Below are 27,569 nucleotides of genomic sequence, written 5' to 3' on the forward strand. Positions count from 1 at the left end.
CTTCTGAGTTTTACAGTTTATACCAATTAGGTAGTGCCTCCTATGAACACTGCACGTAGAAAGACGACTGCCCAAATACAGATTTGCTGCCATCTACTGGCCCGAGGGAATGGAAGACAGAGCAAAGCAAATGCAGGAAGACTTGAGTACTGAATGCTTCCTTGGCAATTTTTACCACGCAGACTTTGCGAGTGTAAGTAAACAACTTTTTTATCTGGTCAAATTTACAGGTAAGACAAATGAGGAACTGAAACCTCAGGGATACAGACACGGACATATCATCAGACTGTGATAATACATCCAGGATCTCCTTAACCCTCTAGTCCTGTGCTGAACCTACATAAATAAAAGGTTATTACACCTGGTTGTTGGTTTTGTGGGGGGTTTTTTTGTATAAATAAGACATTGTTATCATGCAAAGTCTTTTACTTACAAAATCTCTTAAATTAGTAAACAGGTGTATTAGATAACACATAATACATTTCTATTAAGTTACCATCGTGGAATCCACAGTTCTATAGTTTCTATGGGGCATAGTATGTTTTCTCTGTGCAGTCTCTTGCTATAGAAAGTCTGTTTGTACTTTCTCAGCTGTCTTGAAAAAAGAACTTGGGAGAAAAAAAAATCAGCTTCTTAAACATTTTTTTTTGTTAGTCCAAGGAATTAGGATGAGTCATAATATCCATTCCCTGTGGGAACATGGTTTGCATAACCACAGCACACTTAAGTCTGAGACCAACGTTTACACTGTGTCTTTTTTAGCTTTGGTTTCCTGATCATTGGTCATTCTATATATTAATCTTTTAGTTACACTCCATTCTTTCTAGATGGCTTTATTATATCACACATGATAAAAATACAATGGTTACTCTTTTTGTATGGTGATTCCTATGTAAACTACAATTCTATTCCCTATTTCATTAAATGTTATATACACTTTTATATGTGAAGCATGAATAAGGAAAACCTTATGTTAATTAGATATTTGTGTTCACTGCTTGCTTCTTGAAAGGAGTGAAAACAAGGTAAATAAAATAAAACTTAAGTCATCGCACAGCATTTGAGAACAAGTCTCAGAATGCCAGATTTTGTGGACCTTTAAGGTTCTGAGGGTCTTAAATTTTAGAAACAAACAAAAAGCTAAATAACCAAGTAGATTTATTCAGCAAGTGGACCACAAAACTGAAAAGTCTAAGTGGCAAAGCTGCTTATTTAAAGGCTCCATTTTGAAAGCAGAGCTGAACACTCCGAACATCAGAACTACATTTAGAGCACTTGCGGTATTACTAACTGAAGACAGTGATATTACTGTAGGGATTTAGCTGTTGCAAGATCTTACATCAGCAAGTCACAGCATGCTAAACAATCTTTGGTATACTTCCTTGCCCAAATTAAGCTTGATCAATGTTACTGAAAGCATTGGTGGAATGTGAGGGTAACCTCAGCTGAAAAGCCAACATATTTTTTAAAAACATGGAAATCCAAAATATGCAGATCCTACCAAGACTATTTTTTGTTATGTGCACCTCAAATTTTATGATTCATCCCTCTTACCTGACCTTTTTCTTTCTAAATCAATAACCGAGCAGCAAATGCTTCCAGGTTTTTCTTGTTTAAAATGTCTCCTTTTTTCTTTTTTTTTTTGTTGTTGCTACAGATACCAATTTAATAAGTCTCAATTTAAAAATAGCACTGGAAGTAGTCTCAACAGTTTCAGATTCTGTAGGCAGATGATATCGCATAGTTCCATGCACATGCCATCTGTGGTATCTCAGATCTGTCAGTACATAAAGACAGTAATTCTGTATAAACATATAATTCTGCACGCAATATTCCCATGTATGTAGCTGACACAGAGGACAATAAAATGTGCTTGTCTGGAGTTAAACTCTGTTTTGAAGTTGAAGAAATATGAGTAAGTAGGGAGAAAAATAAGAAAAGCCGAAAGGGAATTTAAAAAATCTAGATGGAGCCCTCTTCCTTCACTTCTAATTTTTCAGAATTCCTTTATGGGAAGGAGGGAAAGAGAAGGAACCTGTTTGCTCTGCCAGAGACTTGAGAGAAGACTGAAGAGAAATCTTAGTATCAATACAGTTCTTTCTATTATATTGGATAGAATGTAAAGTAGTATGTAGCTTTCTGCATAGAAAAGTGAACAGTGTGCACCAAGTAGACTAATAATTCCTCTTAACATTAATAAAATCTGTAGTTAAGTGCAAGACTAGAGAAACTGGCAATAGATGCTAAATTCTGCCTTTGGGAATGAAGACACAATGCGACTTTTTTGTCATCTTTCCCCTTATTTCCTATATTTTGATTTAATCTGTGTTGGAGCATGAGGTGATTTGTACTATAAGCAGTTTAGCAAAATCCTTGCTGTAGACTGCCTATCTACAGTGGATATAGTTTCCACAGTACACTTAGGGAATTTTTTTTTGCATGATGACAAATTGTGGATTTTAAAAAGCAAATGTGAGGCTTGCTACTTGCTATACTGCTCTAACAGAGAAGCCTGAATGGCACAGTACTGAGTACAATTTTTAAATCAAATCCCTGAAAGCAGTAAGTGTAGGAAAAAAGCCCAGGAGCAGCAACACCCTGAACTGGCAGTGGAAGACTGGGGTCCTTGTAGTGCTCAGAGAGCTAGAAGCTCCTGGAGTACCAATATCCAAAACAATCAACAATTTATTATCTTTTGGCTGTGTCCTATTTCTCCCAGCAAAGAGTAAATACAATTTAGTACTGCTAATAATGGAGAAAAATGTTTAAGTGGCTTCAAATCCATCCAATTATTATCAGAGAAATCTATTACCAAGTAAAATTAAGACCTCCCTTTCTAGCTAGCAAATAAAGATTAGTGTGTTATTGTGAAGCGTGAACTCAGAGTATCTTCCCACAGGAGGAGATAAATTGTACATAGCCTTGAACCTCTAACATTGAAAAAAGAACATCAGCAAAAAACAGTGAAGATAAAGCTCTCTGGCCCAGAAAATTTGAGTGAGAAACGTGGAGGAAATCCAAAATATTTATTTTCTTGTGAAAAACTGAATACGGAGTGTATCAATTCAAGAGCATGTGATATAACTCAAAGCTTTTCAAAAAATAATTCAAAATGGTCAGAAACCTAGGAAAGATTAGCAAAATCTATCAAATCCTATAAATTACCTGTATAAATGTCATGTTTTTACATTAAAATAACTTTCCATTTAGACTGTTGACATTGAATTTGATTTATATTTTTTTATTAAGGGTTTACATTTACAGTAATTTATATTTTTTATATGCCTTTTTCCTCCTCAATCTATTTATCCTAGACCAAAAAAACCCAACCTCTAATAGAGCAAACCCTAACAGCAAAAATGAGGATACTCATCACTAACAGTGTAAAAGAACTAGTACAATTTGGATTAGTTAAAAAAAAAAAAGCACAGGATCATGAGCAGAAAGATGAGAGAACCGTATTTAATTTTCAATGCTGTGCAATCATCCAACAAGTGCTCAAGAAACCCGAGGGACAGGAACTCTAGTAACAAGTACAGCGTGTATTTACTGAATTAGGATACAGTCCTGCAAACTACTGAGCAGTTCGACCCCATTCAGCATACTGCTTTAGCACGTACTCAAATTTAACAAGTTTAGTTACACTGAGCAAATAACAAGCAGGACCTGCCTTGTCACTTTCCAGCCAAATCATGCTTTCCGATTCAAGCGGGATGCTCTCCAAGTGTTCACAATTGGCATTATAAGCAAAAAACCAAAGATACAAAGAACCCCAAGAGGACACGACACAGGAAGCCAGTTGGCACTTTGGTGCAAATTCTGAATCTCTCACTATTCCCGAAGGAGTTTCATGTGTCCACAGCCAAACCCCAAAATCAACGCTCAGGTCAAGGTGCTGAGCTGCAATGCCAGGAACTTTTAGCGAAAGGCTCATTTTTAATGACAAAGAATTTCCGTGCTCACAGGAACTTCCGGATGGGGATAATACCCGAAGTAATCTAGTTAAATATCCAATCAGCATATATTAATTATACAACTTTCCCAATTTAGCAATTTGTGGACATACAAAAATTACATACTACACAAGGTTTGAAATATCTGAAAAATCACATACACTTTTGGTATTACGCATATGCTAAATGTTTTGTGGGGTTCTAAAATAGGTAATGATAATTTTCCAAAACCAGGTTACAACTGTTTCTTTCCTTACCCTAAGTAATTTCTGTACAATCATAGTACATACCATATAGTTGACACTCAAAGCAACTACCGAAAACATAAGAATTCCTAATACTATAATTGCTGTCTACTAATTGGGGAGTGTTTCACTATGTCTTTTTACAACTGTTTTTCTAATCTGTGGCCTTAGCCAGTGAGCTAAAAAATGTGGAGGAGGAGACTTATGTTTAAATTCTTTATGCCTTATTTTGTTTAGCAAAATTTGACCTCGTAAGCAATAGTCTTTGAAAAGATTAGAAACCTGTGGCTAGTGCAATAAGGAGAATAAAGAAGTATATAGAAAAACCAGCTACCCAGCTGAAAGGTAACATCTTTTAGGCAGCAAACTAGGAACAGAGGCTACAAGACTCCTTGACCACAATGTCAACAGGTTAAGTAAATTTAATAAGCTATTTAATGACTTAAAGTGTTTACATTACTTTTCTCATGTACTTTTTAGAATATTTCCCCTTAACCACTGGCTCTCACTCTTCTGTTGACTATCAGAAAGACAAAGTCACCACAGACAAGATTTGGTTTGGGCTTTAGTTAAGTGAAAAAGCGTGACATATGTAATAAGATCAATTTTATATAATCTGCATCTTTTACAGTACACTTAAAAATGTTGAAAACTGCTAAATTAAGCTCTAAGATTGATGAATCTATTTGCAGAGGTCACTTAGGTCACTTCTACATTGCACAGATGTTATTATATAAAAATTTTTAGTACAAGTATTAAGACTGGAATTAATGAAGTATGAATAGAAATGTGCAAAAGCACCAGAGGCAACAATTAAAAGAATAGCCTGTATAGATAATGAGAGACACTACTGACAGCAACAAAACTAATTAACACTGAGTGTGTTATTTACATCTAGACCATGGCACATATGATTCATCAGTGGAAAACTGCACTCTGATAATAGGAGGAGGATGGCAAGAGTGTTAACCACATGGCCTGTGCTGTTCCTCCTCCTCCTCATGGAATAACAGCGCACTGCACGTGACATTCTTTTGCCTGTTATCCAAGAGGAAGACACATGATAGTCCAAAAGATACAGAAAACCAGGAAACAAAGACAACGGGCAGCAACATTGCTTAACATCCACCACAGACAAAATACACATTTTGTGGCAAAAGGATCATGCCATACTAACTGTTGATTCTTAGGGGTAAAAAAAAAATAATCTTTTTTATCCTTAGGGGATAAAAAACCTGTTTTGTCACCACTCTAGAAGAACCCAAGAGATGTAGTGAGGATTTGACAGCTGGTGTCTCTTGTTCTCTATAACCTTATTAGCAATGCTGGCCAGACTGCTTTAATATACACATGATCTTGAGTGAGAGTGACAACATGCTGTGAACGGGCAGAATCAACTTAGAGAATCCACTTACTTACGTAGAGATGTGCAAGATAATTTTCTTCTCTAACATGACAAAAAGTCACATTACACTAATATTCTAAATCCACCTGGAAGGATGACTGAGACAGTGGCATCAAAACTATTAATCTAATAGCTAATAGCATTACAAGTACTAATAAATAGTACTATTAGTACAGATATTCAGTGCAGCCCTGCATTCTGTTTAACAAGCCCTCCACAGCTGTACTATAGTGCACAGCTATAGTATACAGCTATACCAGTTTCTGACATAAATTAGTATCTCCTCCTGATTCTGACCTATGTCATCCAGGCATATGACCTGAACTACACATCAGTTGGATATTTCTGCACTCTTACACAGTGTAAATCTTTCACCTAGGGCTGTCGCAGTGGGAAGAAACAGTGCAGGCTGGATGGAGCATGGCCCCTGCAGATGTAGTATTTTGCAAAAAATGCTAAGAGTAAGACTCAATGACATATGCAAATGATCTTTATTTTTGAAGTCCTGATATTTAGCCATATTTGACGGAAAGGTAAAAATACATTCCCGACAAAAATTATCTTCCAGAAAAATTATCTTCCTTCAAATTTTTTTTTAATATAACTTTTTTTTTGTAAAACATTTTTCTCCAACCTGTTTCTCACAAGTAGGTAAACAATTGCAGCTGACATTTTAAAAACCTCAGTTTAAGATAAGCACACAAGATGTATAATTTTATCAGAAATTACTAAAGTTTCGTAAGAATTGAAAGCGTAAGTGACAGACAGCATAACAGCTCCAACTGCAGTCTGTAACAATACTTAATAGTTATTAAGTAAGAAAATACCATCTTAACATGTCTTCATCCCAATGTGTAACCTGTCCTATCCCTACTGCAGACAATCCCAAATTCACATCTGCAGGAATGCTATCTATTAAGTTACAGATATGGTCCTCAGGATTGTGGCGGTGTGCTCTCCCCTTTTTACCCCCCCGGCTCCTGCTCAAGCCGTGGCCATCAGCGGGAGTTGTTATGAGTTGCACTTGAACACTCCCATAAACAATGATTAATTACACAATAATCTGGAAGAAATTAAAAGGTACTAAGTGTAGTGCATTTTAGCTAGATGTTTTCCTGGAAAGTGATAATATATTGTCCAATGAAGAAAGATATAGAATTAATTATAATAATGAAGTGCTTCTGTTCAGTATTAAATATTTAAAAACAAAATAAATATTGACATAAAAACTGCCAAATCAAAGAGAAAGGTTGGTGAAAAAATTTTGCAGGATTTAAGCATTGTTGTTTTTCTTTCTTGTTTTTCCCTTTTTTTTTTAAGATCTATCTTTATATGTCCTAATCTTGTAATTTAGCACATGCAGCTGTGCCAGACTCTTATAGGTTGAAGAATTTAACGTATAGAATCAACTAAAATCTTGTACTTAGCAGTGTGCTTAATGCTAAACAAACAAAATAACACAGTACACAAGAATTGGTAGTTTTAAAAAAGAAAGAGGTAACATATTTCAAACAACGTAACGCAGGTCAGGCTCAGCTACTGACAGAAAGAATCAGAGAAGAATAATCTGTTTTTAATGGGGAAGGGCCTATATTATTTGTCTCCAAACAAGCATTGAAACTTCTCAAAATATCTGAGGTACAAGGAGTGTGAGATGTGAGTGAACAGAAGGCAGAAACAAATGGGGCAGTGACAGTGTTTGAGTCAGTCAAGATTCCAAACAGAGAGACAAAGCAGGGGAAGTCATAAATGTAGGAGCTGGCTGAAAGTCATCCAGGGTCAAGGATTAAAATGAGAGGAAGAGGGAGAGCTACGAGACAAAAGACAGTGAGAGAGAAAGGTGATGGAGATTTAGGAGAAGAAACAGACTGTGAAAGGATTCCAATTAAGAAGATTTTCGTGTACTGTAACTACCACCAGTACCACTCAAAGACTTCCTTGGCAAAGTATATAATTAAACAGCTTAAACAGCTGTACCCATCTGGGATGGCAGGCTCCTTAGAATATAAGTAATAAAAAGTAAGCCTGATATTAAGAATTTGCCTATCAACACATTTAACCATGTGAGTACTGAATGCGTGCAAGTGGAAAGACAACAAGAGTGCCACTTATAACTCAATATAAGTTGAAATGTAATAAATTAATATGTGAAAAATTGTGTCCAAGACTGTAACTGCAAGATCACACAGTTCAGAGTCATTAAGGAGTCTCCATCCTCTTCTGCAAAAGCAGCCACATTAATATTTACACCTAATTACAAAAGAAGCAAACAAGCCAGTCTGACACCTAAAATTATTTGATAATTCACCTCCCAAAGATCTACAGCTATGCTATTTCACATATTCTGTGACAGCTGATACCTGCTTTTTCTGCTTAACCAAGGCAGGAACAGAAGGCAAGCATTGAACACCTCTCTGCAACGGTCAGATACTCAGTAGTGACATCTCAGCCCAAGGGCCGTAGCTAATAGAAAGGGATTACTTTGATTCACGCTCTTGTAAGTCTGGCATCAGTACGCTCAGTGTCACTACTGACTGAGTCATGAGGAACTTAAGTTGGTCTGCATCACACAAACTTTCAAAAGATTCAGCTGACTTGTTTTTAACGCAGGTATCTCTGAATGGCTTTTTAGTGCATCATGAGCCTGTGGAAACCCCAAAGCCATGCTATGCTTTTATCAACTAAATCTTAACAGTGTAATGTTTGAAACACTATCAGATAAGCTTATTGGCACAGACAGCCCTATACTGACTTCTGCAGTCTTAGGGAAATTGGATGACCGAGCAAAGGGAACTTGATCACCAATCCTGCAAATCCTCTGAATTGAGTTTTCACATATGTTCAAGTCCCATCACCAATGAAAAAGATTCTGGATAGGATACAAGTTTTGTATATGCTCGAAGTCAAGTCTCAATTAAACATGTGGATTATCTTTACTGTGGCACACCGTGGTTCACAAATGGGCTTCAATTCGTCCATCCAAAATGTCAAGAAAGCAGTACAGCCATATTCACAGAGTACTAAGAAATGTTTTTCTCAGTTCCTGTTATCACCTGTATGAGAATCTGAGCTGTGTCACTGACATTGCTTTGCATTCTTCTTTCCACTAAACTTAAATGGTAGTACTGAATGGCCTATTTTACATTATTTTATTATTATCCATGCTTTTATTTTATCTAAGGCATTACAAAGCCCCACTTGCGTCAGCTAATCATGAGCTGGCTGTATTAAACATGGGACAATGAAGCAGTTGAAACAAAAAAATAATCCATAGACTGTCTTCTTGCTCAATTAGTTTCCAGAAAAATAATTGATTTCTTTATTCCTTTTCTTTGGTACCATTTCTGACTTAAATCATTACACACAACCACTGAACATTTTTTCCCATTTTCATAGCTGTTGAATATACCCTGCTTTCATAGATTTCACAAGAAGCTAGAGGTGAAGAGTACTTCTGAAAATAGATTTTGCCACCTATTTAGATATCTTCCCTTGTGAAAACATGGAGGTGTGGAAGTGATAACAGATTGCTTAAAATATTTTAGCTTTCTTTGAATAAATTAAGGTTCAAACTATTGCCTTTGCATTTAAGCTTTTCCCGACTTTGTCCTTTTTTTGTAAACATGCAGTGAGATGTACTCTATATCAGTAACATCTGTGAGCTCAAGATTAATTTATAGTGGCATCCATGAGTGGCTTCTCTTCAACTGTTAAACATGGTTGACAACTGAAGATTCTGCATTCAGACAAGATGCTGTACAGTTACTATATTAATTCTACCTTCAACATTTTGGTGCATCTGAGTGACCTATCAGGTTAATGTTGACTGAGTGTCAAGATACAGTAATTGCATATATTCACCCAAAGTAAACATGATCTATTACAACCTTTCAAGAGCTTAAATCCCAGCTCAAAGTATGCCTTGGCAGTGCCGTTCTTCACAATTTCTTGTTATAACTGGAGCAGTGGAGGAGTTCTGCATTATATATTCAGAAAATACTATTAATCATACTTGTCTCCTGCAAGCTAGATAATATTTGTACAGAACTCAGGAAGTACGTGGGTGTAATATGATATCCCATATCATAGCTTATTAACAGAAAAAAAAAATTAACAAAATTAAGTAAAATAAGGTTATTCCAGACCACAACACAATGTAGGAAAGCCAATGGTTCCTCCCTTTATTTCTACCTGACCTTGGACCTGACACAAGACTGAAATTCTTACCTGAAGACATGCTTGTATTTTAAAATCAGACCTTTTCTAGACTCAAGTCTCAAGTCCATTGTAGCTGAAACATGATCAGCTAGCCAGGCATTAAAAAGAGAGATCATCTGTTCATTAGTATGAAGAAAAATTTAGAAAACAGTTATAAACTACTTCTGATCTATATCATAAGAAAGGTATACATAGTTCCTTAAAAATAAGCATTGCTTCTCAGCAAGGGAAAGTTTTCAATTCTATATATTGACTGATATTAGAATAGTCCAATATAAAACAACTTAAAGTGAGTAAAATGTTCAGCGGAGTAAACTACACTGACCCAGCTTTTCCCTTTCCTTTCTCCCCGGGATCAGTTGTCAACCTATGAAATGAAGTAACTACATGGAATTAAATATTTCCCCAAAATAATTTGTCCCGCAATATTTATTTTATCCCTAACAACATGTCTGGGAACTGATTGCCTTTCTGAGAAACAGAATTCTTTTCAGATTAAGGACATGCTGCAAAACATTCCTAAACAGTACTAGATCATTGCAACAAGACAGCGGATAACATTAGTGTAAACAGTGTTAATAACTGGGAATACTTTTTTTTTTTTACAATATCAGAGAATAAAAAAGAAAAAAAAAGAAAAAGAACATGAGAGTCAAATGTCTGACTAGCTCAGTATCCTACATCTAACAGAGCCCTATGCCTAAGAAGTGTGTAAGAAGATGCAAGCACCTGTGATACTTCCTCCATATACTCTCTTGTCCTCCTGTCATGTACAACTAAGACACCTGTTTTTGTGCAAGCTGTTCTCAGCAGACTTCTACTCCTAGTGTCCCCTGCGCTGATGTAAATGTTGGGGTCACAGTGTCCTTCAGCAAAGTGTTCCACAGCTCAGCTATACACCACATGAAGGACTGTGTCCTTTTGTTTCTTCTGAACCTGGTTCCTACAAACATGCTTTGGTGCACTTCACTAGGTGTACTCCAGAGAGAGCGAAAAATCCAACCCTATCCAACCTCTCCAGCCAGTCAGTTTTACAATCTCTATCATACATCCTGTTAGTTATATTCTTTTCCAGGCTGAAGAGATAATTTCATTATTCCTCACATGAAAATCTTTTGTGTGATTTAAAACATTTTGTTGTCCTTCCCTGAACATGACCGTTTTAACATATAACTTTTTAAGACAAACGAGAACTGCAAGATATTTGAAGCTTGTGAGCACCAGATCTTGTAAAGCAGCATAATGTTTTTGGGTTTTATTTCTTTTCTAAAAATTCCTAGCATTCAATTTGCTTTTTTGGAAGTTATTGATTTTTCAATAAATATTTACATGGAACTATCTGTCATGACTCAAAGATCTCATTCCTGAAAGGTAATGGTCAGCTTCATTTCTCATACGAAGTGAAATCGTTTTTTTTGTGTGCATAGGTTCTAATTTATTTCCTTGATTTTTTACCTGCCTTTTTACTGCTCAGTTAGTGCTTTCTCCAGCTCTTCATGGCACTTTTCTCCAAACAGCATGATATGATATGCATTGGCTAGAGCAGTATTCCCGCCCCTCAGAGAAGTCAGGTTGGATATCAGGATATGCACCCTCAGGCACAGCGACATCAATTTTATAGTTAGTGATGAAGACTGACTAGGAGTGGAGGAACTGCTGGAATAGTGAAAAAGAGGGGAATGAAAGAACAGTGCAATGGAAGAGGTTTCAGAAGTCATGAGGGAACGTGCTACTCTAGAATAGCTACCTCTCAACACCACTCATTTCCTTTGTTTTACAGTAAGATTCAATAAAGAACTGGCTAATTATATCAATCTTAAAACTAGTGATCAGCAACAATGCAAAAAAGAGCTAGAACTTTGTATCAGTAGTCACAACCTAAATGTCTTTTTAATACAGTCTGCATATATTCATATTTTAACAAGTATCTGCCGAAATGAGAAGCAACAGTTCACAATCTCAACGCTGACTCATCTACACATTAATACCAGTCAAGTCTGGGGACAGCTTTTCATTTTTTGTTAAGTGCTTTTTTGGAAAGGCTTGTTTTCAGGCTTAGTGTACGGCTGATTGTATAACATCTGCAAGATACTACATGCATGTTCAATAACACTTGCACATCAAGATAACTGTATAAACCACCAGAAGAAGCCAAAAGTATCTTGGCTTTATCAAGGCTTTCTGGAACCCAAAGGGTTCTATTATGAAACAGAAGAAAACTCTTCATTATGTAACCTGGCCCTTTTATTGGCCTCAGTCAGGTCTGGCAAAGCAAAACAAAGCCTTAGACGTCTAAGCACCTAACAAGCAGTCTGCTTAACTCACTTGAAAATATTTCTGTCATTCAATTTATTTTTGCAGCTGTTCCATGCACTTATATTACATTACTAAGGAAAAGAACAAGCTGTATTCTTTTGAAAATTCAAGGTCTAATTAAAAGGTGGTTCATTAGCCAAATGGATTTTTGTCACATGAAATTTTTCACTGGCATGCTAATGAACCAGATATAAATACCAGTCATTCCTGCAATCCAGCAACCTCAAGTCTGCCAGTATTACATTTACTTTAAAAATAAAATTACAACTTAGCAATTGTTGGCCATCTAGCATATAATTTTGTTTTGGAAAGCATTCCTATTTAAATCGGTCATAAGCACATACTTGCTCTCAGTCTTGCTTCAAGTTAAGCATGCATTCAGTACTGCTCTTGAAAAGGGTGGTTTTCTCTTTCAAGGCACAGCGATAACATAAGCCATGCTAAAGCATACCACTGTATGAACGTGACAGCAAAATGCTATTGGTCATATTTCTGATTCATACAAAAGGCATACTTTATATTTTAAAATCCTTTCATCTTCAACATGTAGATGCCAAAGGAACCAAATGAGAGGCCAAACTTCCTTTTACTTCTGTTTCTCACAGTTCTGTTGTAACAGTAAACCTATTATGTAAATCCTGCACATTGGCCAAAGACCTCTAAGGTTTGTCCTCCTGAGCTCCATACTTGTGTCACCAAGAACTACAATTAGTTTCACTTCATCAAATTTCCTACTAGGATGAAAAAAAAAAGGGGATACTATTTCAGTGGACCGAGGACCATAAAATCATTTTCCAGAAAATCCCAACATAGTCTGTTAAGTTTTATGGTTAAAAGTCAAATGAAGTGCCTTACTACACTGACACAGAGACAATGACAGAATTATACTTAACTAGAAATGTAATACGGAAGTACAGGTAGTTCCCAGAAGAAAGCCCACAGAATTAAATAGAGTTCAATTTTTAGAACAATGAACAATGACAGACTACAAAGTACCAAAATGTGTGCTGAGATTCTAGAAGAGAATTTGGATTATGATTTTTTTTTAAATATTTTCTTTCTGAAGGAACAAATCCAATTTTGATGAATTTGGCTTGATGAAAGTTAACAACATTGCTGCAATAAAAAGCTGTCACATTATTTACAATACAATTATTGGGATTTAGCTGCCTAAATGAATGTTAGATGCTGAAATTAATTTACCCCAGTCCACAAAGGTGTGGATCATTCCGGGTCAGATTTGCCAGCTCTATGCCTGTGCCTCAGACACCCTAGGGGCATCTAGTGCTTTTTCCATTCTGCACCATTTTGCATCTATTCCAAAGATCTTGTGGAACAAGGAGGTAATAGTAATTCAAAATTCCTTCCTTTCATTTGTCAAGTGATTTTACAGGTAATTGCCCAGGGTATTGAAATGGGTGGCAGAGATCATTTCTTGTGAACAAGCTAAGTATGAGCTTTCTTCTTTCAAAAGGTACAGGTAGGAAAGCTTAAGTCACGTGAAGGAGAAAAATAAAAGGAATAAAGCAGAAGTGAAGAAGGAGCTGTGAGAGGGTACTAAGGATAATTCATAGAATCACAGAATTGTCAGGGTAGGAAGGGACCTTAAAGATCATCTAGTTCCAACCCCCCTGCCATGGGCTGGGACACCTCCCACTAGATCAGGTTGCTCAGAGCCCCATCCAGCCTGGCCTTAAAAACTTCCAGGGATGGGGCTTCCACCACCTCTCTAGGCAACCTGTTCCAGTGTCTCACCATCCTCATGGTGAAGAACTTCTTCCTAACGTCCAATCTGAATCGACCCATCTCTAGTTTTAATCCATTCCCTCTAGTCCTACCATTTCCCGACATCCTAAAAAGTCCCTCACCAGCTTTCTTGTAGGCCCCCTTAAGATACTGGTAGGCCACTATAAGGTCTCCTCAGAGCCTTCTTTTCTCCAGACTGAACAACCCCAATTCCCTCAGTCTGTCCTTATAGGAGAGGTGCTCCAGCCCTCTGATCATCCTCGTGGCCCTTCTCTGGAGACGTTCCAGCACGTCCATATCTCTCTTGTAGTAGGGGCTCCAGAATTGGATGTGGTACTCCAGGTGGGGTCTCATGAGAGTGGTGTAGAAGGCGAGAATCACCTCCCTCAACCTGCTGGCCACGCTTCTCCTGATGCAGCCCAGGATACGATTGGATTTCTGGGCTGCTAGTGCATTGCTGAGCAAGAAAATGGAGCAGTATGCTATACAGCTGGTTCATGAACACATCACCACGAGGATGGGTGGAAATATTTCCATGATTATTCAAAGCCATGACTGTTTAAATATTAGTATCATTAGATGTTGTTTTTAGCAGCCAAAGCTGCTAAAGCAGACCTGAATTCCAAGAAACCTTTCATTTGTTCCGCTGGAACACCCAGCTGTCAGCCCAATTTGCACATTTAACATCAATTTCAATGAGAGTTACACATAAGAGAAATCAACCCTGTGATGACAGAGCTGCAACTTACTTTACAAAGTTAATTGAACCTGCTTTTATGTTCTGTCTCATTGACCATCCACATTATTAATGCCTCAAGCCCAGGCTATGTCACAGCTTTGTTTGTAGCCTGAAATACCCTTTGAGCCTATAGTCACACCTAACCCACATGAAAAAAGCTTAAGGTCCTTGCTCTGTGCCACAAGGGTGGAGTGACTGTAACTTATTGGGGTGAGAGAAGCTGTGTAATGCCAGCCCTGCTGTGAAGATTTTGACAGATGTATGAAGTCTGTGCAGACATATCTTAGCAACTGTAACTATGCAAGAATTGTTCAAGCTCAAGCTACTTTTTGAACTGCATGAGTATCCATCCAGCAAGTTTCATAGACCAAACTGGAAAAGCAGTGGGTTGCTAACATGGACCAGACATGCAATGCAAACACACCTACATGACTGCTCTCATACAAAGCATCTGTATTACTCAAACCGAAATACGATTATGCAGAGGGGAAAAAAAGTAGGACTTGAAAGTAAATGAGTATGGCCAGAACTACCACAGAAGACAGGAAAAAAAACCCTATTTAATTTAATTTAAAAAAAAAAAAAAAAAAAAGACTGCTACCTCTTCTGGATAAAAACCATTTAATTTTGGAGCTGTTACAGAAGAACGTAATCTCACTAGACTTGACTATCACAAAGGTAGCTCTTTAACAAAAGAGCTTACCTCTCGCTAAATTCATGTCATCCTGGAAATCTGAAAGTTTTAAACTGTAGCCCATTTTTTCCTAACCTTTAAACAAAGTCTTTAAACTCAAAGTTCTTAATGGCCATCAAAATCTCAATAGAATGGAAACAAATCTTTTGACTAGGTTGCAAAGTTATCCAACCACCTTGATAAAAAGGACAGGACAAACATTCAATGCCTGATGAGATGAAAAATATGGCTCTTTGGGCTAATTAGGCTTGGCTCTTTTTCTAATCCATAGACTGGAGAAAAACCCCTCAGGATGGATTAACACTGTCAAACTAAACAACAAAATTAGGAATATCTTTTTTTTCATGACTTGGAAAAATACAATAAAAATATTGAAATGGAACACTGCCTTTCAGATTATAAATTAGATGACAAGATAGAAGACTGAAAGCTAAAAAGTAAGAGTGAAAAACTGAAGAAGTATGTGCTAACATTTTTCTTTCCACCTTTGGATGACAAACATCTTTCATTTTTGCATAATTAAGTATAATTTGCATAAATAAGTATAAAAGTGGAATACGAATTAATCCCAAAAAATTAAGGTGCAAATCGTTCCTGTGAATTTATATGATGGTATTTATCTTACTCATAATGTTTAAAACTATTGTTTCACTATATTTCAGATTTAAAGAATAATCTGTTTTAGCAAACTAGTACAAAAATTATTAGATCCATATCCCACAAAAGAAGTATATGAGAGGAAATTAAGGTACAAAAGCATTATATAGAAATACCTAGATCTTAGACAAGACTAGTCTGCCTATGCAGATGTATTACCAGTTAAAGCTGGTCTTTTTTTCTTGGTATATTAGCTGGGTTTTATTATTCACCTAGAAAACAATTTTCAAAAGGTTGCCATGTGGCTGATTTAAAAAACAAAAAAAAATTGGGGTAGGTTTTTTTTGTTTGTTTTGGGTGTTTTTTATGTTTGGGGTTTTTTTGTTTTTTTTTTTTCTTTTTAGTTTTACTTCCATAAAAGCTGGCAAGCTGGCATCTTCCAAAAGGAAGAAAAAAACCTGACTGGCATGAATTAGTATAATTAGCATATAAAATATTTGCTCAAGTTTAAACTGTAATGGCTATTTAAAAGTTATGCATAACTATAACTTTATTTTAATATACATTTATTTAAAAATATATACTCTCCAAAACTGAATAGTTTTTATTTTAATAAGGTTTTCAATATATTTTTCTTACTTAACTACTTCTATTTCTTAAGACAAAACAAATCTCATTTTGAAGAATCAGAAATTAGTAAACATTTGCTCAAGTTTACAACATATTGACAACTGCATTACTGACATTACTGACAGGAATATATACTCTAGAAGAAACTCTAGATTTTAATTATTGTGAGATTAAATGGCTCAATGCCAGCACCTTTACAGGTTATATATATGTCTTAAGTTAAATAAAATTAACACAGGGAAGAAAAAACCAAACCTTTTACCCTCTCCAAAGGGCTAAACAAAGCTTTAGATTTCGCTTTTATAACAACACTGTCAGACTCAAGTATACGTTAAAAAAATGCTAGTCAAGGGTCTGCAAAAACACTGACCTCAGTGCTGCATAAAATAAGCGAAGCCATTTTTTTAGTAATTGCCCCAAAGAACTTGGAATGACCTGCTGACAAATACTCCTAATTCACCATAATATGCTCAAGAAAATATCTGCAGCTTTTAGACAAGTCCAGCCTTAGTTGCTGCAGCGTTCAGTTTCTCTGGACATGGAAATCAAGCTATTTGTTATAAATACACTGATAATGCGAACCAGATCCCATATACAAATTATGTATATGGGGTAAGCGTGATTAACATCTTAGGTCACACAGAAGCACCTGGTATTTTGCAGATAATAACAGCTAAAGCTGGGAACTGAGGGTGTGCCCCTCCGGCTGGCAGGGCCTCCTGGGGCGGTGAGGGCTGCTTCTACCTGCTGAAAAACGTCAAGTGTTAGCAGGTAAAAGGAATGGGAACAACCAGTTTTAGCCTTTCTGTAACTTCTCCCTCAAAAATAATTAGTAAGTTCATGTATTCATAGAAGCAAAAAGTAATAATTTGTTATTGGCCAGACTCCTCTGTACTATATTTTTGTTATTTTTACTGATGTTTCTGTAACAGAAACACTGAGGCTTAAAGAACAAGAACCAATCTACTTCAGTTTGTACACATAATAAGAATTGTTTTCTATTCATAAATATTTAGTGGTTTTGGTGAGGTAAGAGGTTCCAATTTACAGGGGATAAGAGTCAGGAAATGTTTCCTACTCATAAGGTAGAAATACAAATACAGAAACCACAATAGAAACCCAGAATCCTTTTTCCATAAAGTCAGTCTTTTTTAGTACACACAGTTTTCCCAGCTTAATGTTCCAACAGAAATGAGAGTAAACATGGTCACATTAGCTAAACCGTTCATCAGTTATACTCTTAATCTTTGTAGTTTTAAATTATCCAAACCAAAATCATTAAATCGTGTACCACAAATCATATATTGTGTATCACAAACACATAAATCGCATCTTTTTTCCATTTTCATTGCATATATTTTAAAGTACATTTTTAGCAGGGAACATGCAGAAATTTTTCACCACTTTTACAAGTTGGATTTGGTGCAATGTCACTTTTTCAGAGACAAAATACCAAAGAATAGCTATGATAGTTTTTTAAAATTGCTATATACATTATTAATTTATACTTACAGAGGTAAATATTTGAATTTGATCTCAGCTTATATATCATCCTGATCCATCAAGAAAAGTGTCAGCTGAACCATTCCTATCGTCTTGTTTTAAATGGGCAACAGAATCCATACAGATTTAATAAATGACAACTTCCACATTATGCCAGTATTTTACTTCGAGAAATTCTTTTTATACTGATGAAAAGAGAAGTCCATTTCATTACAGTAAGTCTCTTAAACTGAGTGCACAAACTGTAAACCAGTGTGAATATTTTTGGCCTTTTCTCCCTCCCATGAAACAGAAAATTGTTAATCTATGACCAGGATAAAACATTAAGCTGTCTCTGGTTTTTCATTCCAATTTAATTCACTTGGTTTCCCCTCACTGATTGCCTTTGACTGAAGAGTCACATGTTAGAGAGAGATGAAAATATAACTGTTGCTAAAGTGTGTCATGCTGGGAAGTCATTCAACTAAAACAGGAGCTATTTGTTCACAGCATCTATCAAGGTCAGTCTTCAGAGGGTCTTTTTAACTCAGAGACTTTGTTTTGAACTTCCAGTCCTGTCCACATTCATTTCAAACTGCTATAAAACTACAGTTTCAATGCAGCATTGCCTTATGTTGCTTATACTACTATGAAAAAAAAATAAATAGTGGGTTCACTGGGAAGAAGTATTAATTATGATTTACCGTTACCATGTGTCATAAGACTCAATAGAGAATGGAATGTACGATGATGTCCTTGAAGGAAATCATAACAGACTGTATGATAAGTAACTGCATTGAATATAACAGGAAAACAAAGATCCATTAAAGAGCTATATACTGACTATGCTTTTAGTTGAACATATTATTAGCAAACTTTGCAAGATTACGTATCTAGAAAGGACATGCAGACCTAACTGGAAAATTTAGATACAGCCTACAACTGTCTACAGAAGGAGCAACAGAAATCCATATCAAAGAGGATATCTATTTTACAGACCTAAGTCGCAGTCAGAATAGTTGTGTTACTAGGATTCAGAAAGCAAATATCTGGAAAGATACTGCAGTCCTGAACCTACTGCAGACCTAACTCTCCATTTTAGCCATACTGAGTCTTTAGGTAACATAATTCCCATAAGATATTAGAGACACATGAAGGTTTTAGACTGGACAAAAAGAAACAAGTTTGGAACAGAAGTTAATGGTATTGACAACACTGAAATGGTAACTGAATTTTGCTGAGATGATAATCCACAGGAAAAAGACTGAGGGAATATAGAACTCATGACTGCTACCCCACAAGTGTGTATAGTACTGAATTATATTGGTTCTATTAAGACACTAATAGATGTAACAGACAATTTCATTATTCATCCAGTTGTAATCTACAGATTCATTTCATAGTCAGAAAAGGAAGGCAATAACTTTAAATATTAAAAATAGACTGACAGGATTTATATGACCCAAGTTTGGATTCCAAACTTTTGAACATCACTATCATAATTAATCTTATAAACTTGGTGTGCTTATGAGTATGCTCTTTGTTTAGAAAAACTGTGATAAGACTACTCAAGTTTGGAAAACCACGAAAAATTGTCAGTTAAATAACTGATGAACAGAGGAGGGGAACTGGTGACAAATGACATAAAGAAGACCAAAGTACTCAATGCCGCCTTCACCTCAGTCTTTACCAGTAAAATCTGCCTTGAGAAACTGCGGGCTCCTGAGATCAGAGGGAAACTCTGCAACAATGAAAACTTACCCTCAATGGAGGAGGATTAAGTTAGGGAGCATTTGAACAAACTGGATGTGCATAAATCCACAGGGCCAAACAGGTTGCACCCACAAGTGCCATGGGAGCTGGCTATTGTCATTATGAGGCCACTCTTTATTGTCCTTCAATTGTCATGGCAATTGGCAGAGGTTCCTGAAGACTGAAAGATAGCAAATATCACCCTTATCTTCAAGAACAAAGATCCAAGGAACTACAGGCCAGTCATTGTCACCTCAGTCCCTGGGAAGGTGATGGAGAAAATGCTCCTGAGAAGCATCTTCAAACACATGAAGGTGATCAGGAATAGTCAGCATGCGTTTACAAAAGGGAAATCATGCCTGATCAACCTCATTGCCTTCTACAATGAGATGATTAGCTTGGTGGACAAGGTGAGAACAGTGTATGTTGTTTACCTTTACTTTAGTAAAGCCTTTGACGTTGTCTCCCATACCATCATTGTAGACAAGCTGACAAAGTATGCATTAGGTAAGTGGACACTGAAATGGATTAAAAACTGGCTGAACAATCAGGCCCATAGGGTTGTAATCAGTGGCACTAATTCCTGTTGAAACTAGTGGTTGAAACTAGGCAACAAACTAGTGGTGTATCCCAGCACTCAATACTGGAGCCCATACTGTTCAATGTCTTCATTATTGACTCAGACAAAGGGACAGAGTGCACCCTTAGCAAGTCTGCTGATCGGAAAAAACTGGAAGGAGCAGCTGACACACCAGAGGGTCTTTGCTGCCATCCAGAGGGACCTCTGCAGGCTGGAGAAACGAGCTGACAAGAACCTCATGAAGTTCAACAAGGGGAAGTGCAAACTTCTGCACCTGAGGAGGAATAACCCCATGCACCAGTACATACTGGGGGCCAATCGGCTGGAAAGTACCTTTGCAGAAAAGGACCTTGGTGTCCTGGTGGCCAGCAAGTTGAACATGAGCCAGCAAGGGACCCCGTGCAGCAAAAAGAAAGGCTAACAGTGTCATGGGCATAAATTAAAATGTATGTAATTTCACCTGAACGTAAGAAAACACTCTTTTATTGTCAGAGTGCCCAAGCACGGACATGGGTTGCCTAGAGAGGTTGTTCAGTTACCATCCTTGGAGAAATTCAAAACCCTACTGGACACAGGCCTGGGCAACCTGCTCTAGGTGCCCCTGCTTGAGCAGAGGGTTCGACAAGATGATCTAAAGAAGTCCCTTCCAACCTAAATGATTCTGAGATTCTGTGATTACTTCTTTTTGCTTTTTTAATGTAATTCTGTTCTTACCCCAGGCTCTTAATTCTTAACTCTTTTATAGCATCTTCAAAGAACATGCACTCTGAATAAGCTGTTTTTAGTGACGCAACACACTCATGTATACTACTTTCATGTGAATTACCTGTGAGAAACTATGCATCATGTTTCCATGTGATCTATATGCAAACTTACCTCATGAAATGCATACTTGTTATGGACAGAACGCTATAGTGCTTTTAAAATGCTAATTAGCAATTCTCTGAACCACTTCAATTACAGAAGGTATTTATAAACCCTTCCCTTCCTTATAAAAGGAACATCAAAAACAATATAATATCATCTGTCTCCTGTTTTAAGAGCCTTCAAACAGAGTTTTGTTTATATGAAACTTCGTTTTCCAAAACCATGGTTCAGGAACACATCATAAAGTATTATTATTGGATTTCTCTTAACTGACTTTATTTGTCTCTTTTCAGCTTAAAGAATTAGTAAGTTAGGAATAGACAAAATAAAATTCAAATAGTAACTCCATATTCATTATTTTTGCTACCTTCCTTAAATATCTAGGCTAAAATGTTGCCCGTATCCTATGTTTCAATTACAAGTCTTCTAGCACTGGCACTGTGATAAATTAATTTTTTGTGATTGATGATAATACAGTTATAAAAACTGTTCCTCCAGCCACCAGCAAGTGAAGTACTGAAATAAAAATATAATTTTGTGCTTTTCATTCCATTAAAAACCTTTGAGGACTAAAACATGAGGATTCACAATCTTAGACCAATTTAAGAATAATACTTATTCAAGTATTTATCCATATTATAGTAAACAGTTCTTTATGGGTTGAAGTACCTTTATCATATTTTAAGACTGTAAAATGGATCTCCCAGAGATAGCCATTAGCAGTTGGCATGTTTTCAAATGGCAGTGCATAATTTTTGAGAACCACAAAAAATTGCCAGAATGCTCATTTTCAATTCTTCCTAATGGAAAGTGAACTGCTGCCATGAAATTCGCATTGGCAGTAACAAGAAAACACAACATTCTCCACCTACTAATCAGCAGGGATAGGCACAGCTACAATTAGGTCCAGCATACACTACGAGGAACTCTTGGGTATATATCTTACTAGCCCATTAAACAAAATGATTTGAGAAATAATATGAAGGATCGTATTCAGTAACGTCTTCCAGCAGTTAAGATGCCTTCCCTTCATCAAAATAAGCATTATAACTTCTCAGACTTTAAAACCAAACCCCTTTACCTCGTGTTTCTTTTTCTTCCTCCCTTCCCTTCCCTGCATCTCCAAAATTCCATATGGTATTACACACTGATTTCATGGATCATCAGCAAAACTGTAAAACTGTTAGGTTTACAACCACGACGTACAGTCTAATTGTTACAGATCCTTTTGCACCTTTCCACATTTCCCCCCTCCCCCAAATCAATTCTCTCAACTCTGATCTGCCATGCTGCACTTGTTTTCTTATACTCCATTCCTATTCTCCATCCTGGCCAAGTCCCCACTCCCTATGCAGTCATCCACCCGTGTTCACCCTTCTTGATCGTCCACCCTCTCTTGTTCTTCCTGCTTCACTGTTAATACCACCCACTTAAAAGATCACAGTCTCTCTGCATCGTCATCCAACTTCATTCACCTCTTGTCTCCCACTCCCAACGTCTGTTTTAGCCAGTCCCAGCCAGTCTCCTGGCTTCCAGTTTTGGGATACGACTGAGGTTTTGAAGATCTAATGATTCCATGCTGCCAGCAGGGGTGGTCTTGCTCACTTGTCCTTTCTGCCTCCTGGCAAGACACTTTCATGAGCTCCCTCTCCCTAGCTTTGGTTTTCATCAGACCACTAGTGAACCGTTCAGCTCACTGAACCAGCAAAGGCTACTCAACTCTCTCCTTGCTGGCTCAGATTACAACTTGCTTAGTGATCTGACTCGAATTACCAAAAAGCAAGAAAAATAACAAAGTTGTTCCAAAGAAGGGGAGGGATAGTGAGGGAAGAGATATTTGCTGGGAGAAGGGAAGATAATAAGAGAATAGACCTGCCCCTTTCAGGCCATACAGTCAGCCATTTTACCTGGCAGAAGCCTTAATCATTTCAGTTCTATCCCACATTAGTTTCAGTTTGTGTACAGTCCTACTAACTTTGGATTTGTGTGTTTGTTGGATATATTCTTCTTTCACAACTACTAGATATCAAAAAAGGAGCAATCTTCATTGGCTTGGCAGGTAGGGTAACACCATTCTTCTCATTTATTCTCCTTCTGGCTTTCACCATTCCCCCTCACCAGGTTTTTATTTTTTTCGTTTTCCACAGCATCACTAATATATAAAACCGAAAGTGTGGTGAATGACCCATCCTAGTCTCATCCTGACTCAAAGCACAGTCACCGGTCACTGCCCTGGAATAATGGGATGTCTTGGCTGACTTGCCGTAAGTCATAGAGGCTTTGTCATAAACAGAGATTTTTATTTTTAAGTTTCCTGCTCTGAATCAAATTCACTTCAATAACTGCTAAAAATATCACTAATCTTCCTCCTCTTTCAGGTAATGCTTAGTAAAACAGCATATTGCTGTCAATCTATACTAATTAAATAAAACGGCTCTGAAAATTTCCTCCCTAGTTTTTTCTACCACTGTGAACAACTTGAGAGAGAAGCACAGTCAGGAACTAAAAGGTCTCAGAAAATCCTTTGCTGAGACAGGCATTCAGATATATTGAGGATATTTCCAAAGCAAGCTTGGCTTCTTCAGGGCTACAAAAGCGTAATGTATTTTATGTTAGAGCAGAAAGAACTTCCTACAGAAACGCAGGAGGTATGTTTCTGAGGATTTAATAAATGCCTTTTTATGAGGAAGTTTAGTGTTTGACTTTTGGTTTTGCTGCTTGAAGCTGAACAGCTTATTTCTTGAAAGCCATATTTTATTCTAAATAATTCTATAGAATTTTGATAATTCAAATGGAACTATTACACGCAAATATAGGAATGTTAATTCCCAGTTCCACTTACAGAGAAAATTACTAAATAATTATTGTTGAACTATAAATTCTTCCGAGTTAACTATTAACTTGCTAAGATAAAAGCCGTGGCCTGTTCCCATGCCCAGCAGTTGCACTTCAACAGGAAGATCCAGAAAACTGTGAATTACTGATAGACCTTTGTGTACTAAAGCTATGAGATTTGTGCCATAAATATTTGCTGTAAAGAAACTGAACTTGCAGAAAAAGTGCAAGTACAGAAATAAAGGCATTCTCCCTTAGCTAAATGTTTCAGTTTTGACTACAGGAATATCCTCCAATTATCCAGAAACAGAGTGAAGAATCATGATTTAAAACAATCAGAAAAGAGAATGAAAAGTATGTGTAGAGCTGTATGGTGAGTCCAATTCATCATTTAAACTAATAAATTAAAATATTTTAACCCATTCATGAAATTTTCCAAATACAAAGTTACACAGGTAATAAAAGGCTCCAAATGTTTTGCAGTATGAAGTAGTGCAATCTGTGACAGTAATATAACTGAAAAGCCATTCATAATACCAGCATTTTTGACATAAAATGAATCCTTCAACCAACCTGACTGGTAAAGAGTCGACCAAAATTCTCCATAATTATTAGATTCATTATAGATACCTACACAATTTAATAACAGACTAGATTTGAAAGCAATAATTTCACAATAGCACCCCATTAAGGGTGAATCTGAACAATAGTCTTAATTTTGCTCTTCACACATGGAAGGAATCTGATAAGGCTCAAACCAGGACTGCAAATTTAAAACTGTAAATCTTAGCATTGCTTACATTGCCTACATTTAGAGATACATCATTTGCCCCACTGCACTATAGTCAGTTAGTTATTACTTATGTCAGTTTACAGAAGAGTGGTATGCCCAGAGTTCCATCAAGAAGAATGATTCCACCCCGGTTCAGAACAAAATGGAAAGTCATATTATCCCAGATCCAGAGACATACCTACAGTGTTACATATGCCAGCAAAGCAGGAAACTTTTCCTTAAAGTTACAGATTTTCTAACACAACAGTAATAATGATGGCATGCAATCATACATGAAAATGAAAATGAAAAAAACCCACCCCCAAAACCAGAATAGTATTACATCTTTCAGAAAGTTGCAGTGATGTTTTCTATCTGTAGTAATGTTGCAAGATAACTGTAAACAAGAACTAGGGTCTTGTTTCGTCTGCACTTTGTTCTCTCCACAAAGATGTTTCTGCTTAATAGCCAGGATTGTCAGCCAACAGATGCTATTTGTGTGGATATGTTTTGTTTTGTTTCTTATAGAGCTGTTGTGGGTTTAGGCCAGTGGGCAGATAAGCACCACACAGTCGCTCACTCACTGCGCTCCTCTCTCCCCCTCAAGTGGGACGGGGGAAGAAGAAAGGAAAAATAAAAATGAGAAAGCGTGGGGGTCAAGATAAAAGGAACAAATGAATAAACAAACAAACAAAAATTATATAATAAGTGGAGGATAAGTGGGAGAAGAGGGAAGAAAACAAAACAAAACAAGTGCTGCAAAAGCAATCACTCGCTGCCTCCCATGGGTAGACCAATGCCCTGACAGTTCCTGAGCAAAAGATGGGTAACCCCCTAAAGCCTTCTCTTCATGCTTATATTGCTGACCAAGATGTTATATGGCTGGGAATATCTCTTTAGTTAGTTTGGGTCATCTGCCCAGTTGTGTCCCCTCCCAGCCTATTGCGCACTCCCCAGTCTATTCACCGGGGGGGCAGAGTGAGAAAGAGAAGGAGTTGATGCTGTGCCAACACTGCTCAACACAAGCTAGAACATTAGTGTGTTATCAACACCATTTTCACCACAAATCCAAAACATAGCACCATACAAGCTACTATGAAGAAAATTAACTCTGTCCCAGGCAAAACCAGTACGAGAACTCATCAGAATAGGTACAGTTCCACATCCAATGATCCTAAATGATAAACTAATTAAAAAAAAAAATAATGCAAACTGGGGAGAAAAAGATTGGCTGTGCCACATTAGTCTTACAAAGGGGTGAAATTTTCTACTGGTTTTGTGAGCTAAACCAGCTCACCAAAAGGTACAATGAGTACAAGAAGGGATGAGAGGTAGGATAATACAGCACAACAGGAACCAGGAAAGGAATGAAAGAATAAGAGAATAGCACCCATCTTTTTTGCTACTAATGAGTGTCTGCATCAGCTCTGTCACCTCATCAAACAACACTACAAATTTGTTTTAGTTTTGAGTGGAACTAAAGCAACTTCTAGAAGCAGCAGACATAAATGCCCTCATAGGCAGTATTCAGCACCCTTTGGCTGAGGTAATGGCTTGACATCCCTACACGCCTCCCCTTGTGGAAACCCCCTTTCCTTACACCCATGTCTTTCTCCCTGGTTTAAACAGCAGAATCTTGTAACTCATCTTGTACCAGCTCTGGTAGTCACTCATTGGGCCACCCTGCGAGGCAGTTTAGGTAACTACAATGGCAGACTACCCCCTGCCCCGACCCCCCACATAAAAAAAAAAAAAAAAGAAAAAAAAAGAGAGAATATTTTTGTGCCGTTTCAGTGAGCTGAATCAGCCAAAGGTATGGCAAGAGACCCAAATGCACTTCAAAGGGAAGCAGGGGTGAGAGTGGGAATATGTGTCACACAAGAGGCTCAAGTCTAGGTAAGTACTAAAAAATACAGATATAAACATGTTTTTTCCATACTTTTTTCTAGTTTCCATTTTCATTTGAGACTATAGAAAATTATAGTGATAAATTAATAGTGATAAGGCTGCAAATTAGCACCTCTTTCCCTTTTAAAGGGAAATCATGTCACTTTGCACTGTCAGACGTCCCTATAACACATAGGGACCACTCTAAGCCACACTTAGACCACTATAGAATTAGGTCCTCCAGCCTTCCCGTTTCTTAGAGAAAAAATGAAGGGTATAGATGCTGATGATCTACCTAACAAAGATGGTTATTCAGTATGCCATATATTTATGCATTTTTATATTCGCATTGTATCTTTATAAACCCATACGCTGTACTCAAGCACACTGTAACATGACTCCTGCATGCAATGCTTTCACAAAGAATCCTTTTGTTGTTACAGAATTTACATCAACTTCTTGTAGCTAAATGGTCAAAGCACCAGTACTATACTTAAGGCAATGTAAATTAGCTTGCCCAGACAATATTCTATCAGTTAAGCCAAACAAACTAAAAAGAATATTTGGATAATAAATATCATTATAACATTTTGGCAGACTAGAACACAGCACAGGAAAAGCAGGAAAATAAGCATGTAACTTTTTTTTTATTTCATATAGAAAAATATTTAATTAACTTTGGTTAAGAGGTCATTCAGTAACAACTGGACTGAATATAAGCTGACATAAAAAAATGCATGTGAAAGAAAATCTTATATATCTATAACTTTTGGTTAAAAAATTCAATAACTTTTCACTCAGTCCTTAAGTAGGGAGAAATACTTTCATTGCCAAGGCTAGTATTAAAAAAC

The 27,569-nt window shown here is 36.9% G+C and overlaps 1 protein-coding gene across 3 annotated transcripts in view; it reads right to left on the reverse strand.

Annotated features, from left to right (window-relative positions):
* FMN1 (formin 1) overlaps positions 1-27,569 on the reverse strand; it is a 208,423-nt gene that overhangs the window by 161,914 nt on the left and 18,940 nt on the right. The window lies entirely within an intron of this gene.

The sequence above is a fragment of the Chroicocephalus ridibundus genome, chromosome 4, assembly GCF_963924245.1.
Source record: "Chroicocephalus ridibundus chromosome 4, bChrRid1.1, whole genome shotgun sequence".
Lineage (NCBI taxonomy): Eukaryota > Metazoa > Chordata > Aves > Charadriiformes > Laridae > Chroicocephalus > Chroicocephalus ridibundus.